General features: G+C 41.0%; 1 non-coding gene across 1 annotated transcript; it reads right to left on the reverse strand.

The window, feature by feature from the left end:
- Positions 1-2,412: 2,412 nt before the first annotated feature.
- LOC147634479 (U6 spliceosomal RNA) lies at positions 2,413-2,515 on the reverse strand. The gene has a single exon (XR_015266848.1). It is a non-coding gene; the product is annotated as a U6 spliceosomal RNA (small nuclear RNA).
- Positions 2,516-6,748: the final 4,233 nt, after the last annotated feature.

The raw sequence follows: 6,748 nt of genomic DNA on the forward strand, positions 1-6,748 counted from the left end.
GTCCTGTGAGTCATGGGCAACTTAGGGCACACTAGGCAAGGTTCTCAGGCACAACGGTTCCAAGGGAGGGTGATCCTCCAAGGGGTGGAGCGAGAGCGCTAATACTCATCAGGAAAATAAGACCAGAGAAAGTGTTCAGCGACGACGACAGGGCATGAAGGGAAAGGGGACATGATGAAACAAATACATAGATCTTCATCACACAGGTGGAGTGGATTTGCAGATCGGGCCAGGTTTTTAGTGAAAAGGTTGCCAGGAAGGGAAGGATGACAAGTTGGGACTGCGTAAATAGACAATGGGATGATGGCAGTCATCCCAGAGTAGAAGTCGAAATCCCATCATCAAGTTTAGTAGAGGGGGATGTCATGTGTTAGACATGTCCAAGCTTAACCCATAGCTATTTCCTTGAAAGGCAACAAGATAAAGAATAAGATTAAAACTAGATCACGTCTTAATTCAAGAACTATAGCAGCTAGGTGTGGTCAGGGAAGGCACTCGAGGAACCCATGAGGCTATCAGCCAGCTTTTATGGAGCTTTATTTGAGTTGGCTATAGCATGTGAAAGGGGTTTGTCCAGGGACGTGGCTGGCACAACAGGTCGACCAGTCCAGATGGGATTTTTCTTGGCTATAAAAAGCATTGGTTGAGTTCTTGTTGGGCATTCAATCCCTGCTTGGGATTGGGTCCGAGATTTAGGAATTAGATTAGGTATTTACACCTAGATTGTATTGATGATATCTAGAAGTTACGCGTAGAAGTAAAAGAACTTTAGAAATTCAGCTATACGGTGTGCCCAAACTGTATTAATGATATCTAGATTCCACGTAGAAGTAGAATCAAGTTTTGTATTAATGGATACGTGTGTCCTTTAAATACATGATATTTGAATTATGCATAAAAACAAGGAACATTTGATTAAAATATTTAAGAGCCATTCATTTCTACTGTCAAATCAATATCATATATTTCCAGATTCGAGACACAATATCTGAATTGTGTAGAAAATTGGGTACCATGTGAGTGAATTTTTGGAACACAATCTCCAAGCTTAATGAAAAACTAGATACCATGCATATCATGTACCCGTTGCGCAATCACCAAGTTTAGTGTAAAAAAGGATACCATATACCATGTTCTTGTAATTTCTTTCTAGAATTACTATAGTTGGACAATCTATCTGCGCAACCGGTGGCTTTTCTAATCTCTCACGAAGATGATTTGAAAGTATGTCCACACTATAGAGAGGACTAGAGAGAGGCTTAATGAATAAGCAAGGACTGCGGCGGCGGTGAAGTGTTGGAGAGAAAAGATGAAGGAGTGAATCTATGTTTAAGAGATTGTACTCGTAATAAGGAGGAGGTGGTCAGAGAACCTGTAAGCCCAAGAGGTGGAAGCTTGTGACCAGTGTGGAGAGGAGAGAAACATGACTTGTTTTTGAGAGACAACCGATCTATTTATAGAGATGAGGGGACTCACACACATCTCTCTCTCTCTCTCTCGCTTTTACATCTTTCTAGTTCATGAGTGTGTAAATGCATATATAAGCCTTGGTTTGCATCTTGCGTTGTTGCCTATGGGGTCTATATCCTTTTTGGGAAAAGGTAGAGGTCTATTAAAGGCTAGAGCCCGCCGTTTTTCTCGTGTGCAGAGCCATACAACCATATGTGAGCACTTAATTCTAGGTCGTATTGAGGGTGAGGGGTGAAAGATGTGCAATCCAAGGAGGGGATAGATGCAGATTATATATATATATATAAAAGGAGGAGCTCAGTTAAGGCAAGCTGAGTTAATGAAGTTCGTCTACAAGGGATGGCTTCTTCCCTTCCTTGCGTATGCATCATTTTGAGTCTTAACAGTATGTCCCTTGGAACGAGAGTGAGTGGTTGATTTTCAATCCCTCTGGCTCACACACCATCACCAAATTTTAACAACCAGAGTACTGGATGTACTGCACACGCCTCAACAGCATTGCCTAGATACTACTCTTATATGTCTTTCAAGGTCTTAATCTCATGGGATGGGACATGAGCTCTTGTGAGTCTTTAGATATGTCTGCCTGCTGCCACTCGCGTGCTGCTCCATCGCGATGCATTTCTAACAACTAGACAGACGCAAGCATGCTGCTCCGCCGCGAGCATGCACAGAGAGAGAGAGAGAGAGAGAGAGAGAGAGAGAGAGAGAGTACACATTTCTAACAACTAGACAGACGCAAGCGAATTTCTTACCCTGTGGGAACGTTCGCGTGCAGAGCAAGCTTGCAAAGAATCAGAGCAGAGATGCGTCGTCGCCCGCCGCCTGCGAAAACGAACCCCCCCCCCCCCCAAAAAAAAAAAAAAAGCAGCACAGAGACAGAGAGAGAGCCTTCGCTGAGTAAGGGAGAAAACGACAGAAAGAAAGAGAAGAGAAACCAAAAAAAATTTGGACCATTTCTCGATTTGTGCGTGTCATCCTTGCGCAGGGGCCATGCTAATCTTCTCTGTATCGTTCCAATTTTATCAGATGTCCCCGAAGGGACGAGACAAGATGGGTGCCCCGCGTTGCCTATAAAGCCCTTACGCATATAAACGCCCACCGCATGTAGGTTATAAACACACCACACGTGGAGCCACCTCACCAAATGCATTATATGCTTGAGACTTTCCCGTCTTGCTGCTCGCATCTCCCGGGTGGCCTACTATGGTTTGGAAGGCTCAGCTAAAAAAACTATGAGTAGAAAATATAGTGGCATGGAAATCCTCACATAGAACACAATGAAAGCTTCACATAGAACACAACGAATCTTCGGTAGTACCCTATGTATCCATTCATGAAGCTTTGTACACTCCTTTATATTTCGTTCATATGGTGGCAATTCCAAAATCAATTCAACTTTACCCTCATCTATAGAGATTTCATTCTTGGACATAATGTGACCACCAAGGATTACTTTATGTTCACCCAAAACTGGCATTAGGGAGGATTTAATGATATCCGATGCAATTGACCTCTTCATAGCACGTTACTTGCCCAAGCTAAATGTTGGTTTTAGTGTGAATGAACAAAAGATCATCAATGAACTCAAGAAATTATCAAAGATATTCCTTGTAAGCTATAGACACATGCACACACAATCAATCTTTGAAAAGTAGATGGGGTGTTGGTTAAGCCAAAATGGCATGATCTTATAAGCACATGTACCTCATTGTGTGGCAAAATCCATTTCATGCTACTCTTCTCGGGATATGGATACTTGGTTGTATCCTCAGAAGTATCCTAAGAAGCCATCCAAGAAGTTGTACGCTTCATAGTATCGTGAGGAGAAGTATCCTAAGAAGCCATCCAAAAAGTTGTATGATTCATTTCTTGCTACTCTCTTATATGGAAATGGATAATTATCTCTTCACGTCTCAGCATTAACTTTCTCTAAATCCACACACACACACTCTTTTTTTTTTTGGGGGAGGGGGGGCACTACAACAATGGGCTAATTAATTTCATGGACTTGCATCCACAAGTTTGTTAATTTCCCCCTTGGATACCCCAAAAACATTTCAAATTCATCAAGTAAGGATGTTATTTCACTTAATGTATGAGTATGGTATGTTGTACTACCTGAAGCGAAAATCCTACCATGCCTATGTATTTCCATGTGAAACAATCTTTGAACTATTTCAAGAGATCAATTAGATCTTTCCTCTCCTTTACAATAAGGCTATTTTCAATGTAACTGGTTAAGGATCATCTCCTTTACAATAAGGCTATTTTCAATGTGGATCATCTCCTTTAGAGAGTCAGATTATTCAGAATGATCCTCTCCTTTAGAGAGTCAGATTATTTGTAACGTAACTTGTGAAAGATCCTCTCATTTAGGGTAAGATTGTTTACAATGTAACTCGTTAAGGATCCTCTCATTTAGAGTAAGATTATTTACAATGTAACTGGTTAAGGGTCCTCTCATTCAGAGTAAGATTATTTACAATGTAACTGGTTAAGGGTCCTCTCATTCAGAGTAAGATTATTTACAATGTAACTGGTTAAGGATCCTCTCCAGGTTTTGCAATATCTACTTCTTTAACCTCTTGTGGACATCATAGAAGACACCGGCTTGACCTTTTGTAAAGCATTAAGCCCTGATGTGCATAACAACTCTATCATCTACGTTGTAAGTGATTTAGTACTTGTTTAAGGTCAGGTTATTGGCTATCCTCCCTTTCTTCTAGGATTCACTTGGCTTGTTTTTTTCTTGAGCCAATACTCTATTACAACTTTTTTTCTTCTTCTTAAATTTAGACAACCTTGGTTAGTCGGGTGTTCAAGGAAGGGGATTCTTAAGAATACATAATCCCCTTCCTTGAACTCTACATGCTTCCTTGACTCATCGGCATATTGCTTCACAAGTTCAACATCTAGGTGTTTGGTAACTACCTTGGGCATCATAACAAAAATTACCAATAAGTGTATTCAATTCTTAAAAAAAAGTCAAGTTTTGGAAGTAGCTGATAAGCATTACCCTCAATAATGATTCCATTTATCTCATGATGTGACTAACAAACTTGAAAAAAAACTATTTAATTTGTCAAAATAACCCTCCACCCATGGGATAAGTTTTGGAAGCACAACTTATAAGATTACCCTCATTAATGATTTCATTTCTCTCATGACATGACTATCAAACTTAAACCAAACTATTCAATTGTTCAAAATAACCCTCCACCTATGGGATAAGTTTTCAATGTCTTAAGATCAACCTTTAAAAGTTTTCCATTATTCCACAACACAAATGTGATAATAGTCCACACAGCTTGGCAAATTTCTTGTGCAAAGTCAAGTATGTGTCTCAACACTCTTGTATGTTCCCACACACTAACTTGTCCATAGTAGGTTATGTGGCACTCTTGGTAATGTCATAGTAAAATTGAAGGCATGCCTCCTCATAAGTCTATCCTAATGATCACCAAAATCCTAAGACATCTCTAGAGGAGGTTCAGAAGTAGCATAGCCTCCCCGCTTTATGCACTCAGTTACCTTTTTGTATGTATGCATCACTCTCACTAATCAAGCTTCTCTTTGAACAGTCCTTCACAACATGGTCGCATGGGCCTCACTAAACCATGAATTTGACATAGTTTTTATTTGAGTACTTTGACTTGCCCTAGTTTTACTTTGCACCATTCCTACTTTGCACCTGCACACGTAGCCAAAGGGTATTTTTTAAAAATGGTCGAGCCCCATATGCTGGGAATTCAAGGGAGAGCAACTACACCATTGGGTTCTGGTAGATTGGGACTGATTGAGGGGTTAACATAGTCGGTAGATAGGGCTAATAAGTTGGGAGTGTACTAGCTTAGTACTACTAGAGGAGGTGGGACCATGGGAATATGTCAATGTATTTACTTAGGCTCAGGGGGTTTGGGCATGAGTGAGTGGTTGTGGAGGGGCTAAGTAATTATTTAGTGGAGGCAGGAGGTGACAATCACATAAGACTAGGGTTGGAGCATGGGATCTACCCCCACCGATGGATGGTGTGGCGAGAAGGGTACCGCCGCTCGATTTGTCTTGTCATGTGCAAGCTTAACTCACAGCTATTTCCTTGAAGGGTAGTAAGATAAATAATAAGATTAGAACCAGATCATGACTTGCTTAAGGAATTGTAGTAGCTAGGTGTGGTCAAGGAAGGCGCTGGCTAAACCCACGAGGCTCTCGGCCAACTTTTATGGAGCTTTATGTGAGTCAGCTGCTGCTATAGCATGCGAAAGGGTTTTGTCGAGGGACTTGGTGGCGGCCGACAATAGGTTGGCCAATCAAGATGGGCTTTTACTTGGCTATAAATAGCATTATGTGAGTTCCTGTTATGCATTCAATCCCTCCTTGCGATTGGGTCATAGATTTCGGAATTAGATTAGGTATTTACACCTTTTGAAGGCAGCTAAGGGCTACAATACTTGTTCTTCCTTTTTGTACATTATGAATATAGTGAATACTTAGCTAACTCTCTCTCTTCTCTATCTTTTGTATGCGTTTTGAATTAAGCATGTTCCAAGATGGTGTTTAGGGCTGAAAGAAGACTCCCAGAGCTTGCTTCCTCATGTTACATTGGTATTAGAACTTTCTTCAAGTGTGAAGAATTAGCCAGAAAACTAGAAGAAAAGAAAGTTTTTTTTTTTGGTGCTTGTGTGGTTGGTTTCTACACTCTAGTGGGCCACCCCTTTTGGTGTGACTCCTGTCCCCTAGAAGGACAGTTGGTTTTTAGCCTCCAAAAGCCTCCGGAAATCTCCCACACGCATAATGGATGGTTAGATTGGGCTTCAGAAAAGGAGTGCATTTTCCTGCTACAATAGGGAGATTTAACAAAGAGAGAGACAAACTCTATGGCTAGGGTTTGCAATATACATTAGGGTTTGCTCCTGTGTGTGTGTCTACTCTCCCTCTACCTCTTTTTCAACAGGCATGCCTCCTCATAAGTCTATCATCCTAATGATCACCAAAATTCTAAGACATCTCTAGAGGAGGTTCAGAAGTACACGAGTAGGCATAGCCTCCCCGCTTTATGCACTCAGCTACCTTTTTGTATGCATGCATCACTCTCACTAATCAAGCTTCTCTTTGAACAGTCCTTCACAACATGGTTGCTTGGGCCTCACTAAACCATGAATTTGACATAGTTTTTATTTGAGTACTTTGACTTGCCCTAGTTTTACTTTGCACCATTCCTGCACACAGGTAGCCAAAGGGTGTTTTTTTTAAATGGTGGAGCCCCATATGTAAGGAA

The sequence above is a fragment of the Cibotium barometz genome, chromosome 10, assembly GCF_041138505.1.
Source record: "Cibotium barometz isolate CiBa-2024 chromosome 10, ASM4113850v1, whole genome shotgun sequence".
Lineage (NCBI taxonomy): Eukaryota > Viridiplantae > Streptophyta > Polypodiopsida > Cyatheales > Cibotiaceae > Cibotium > Cibotium barometz.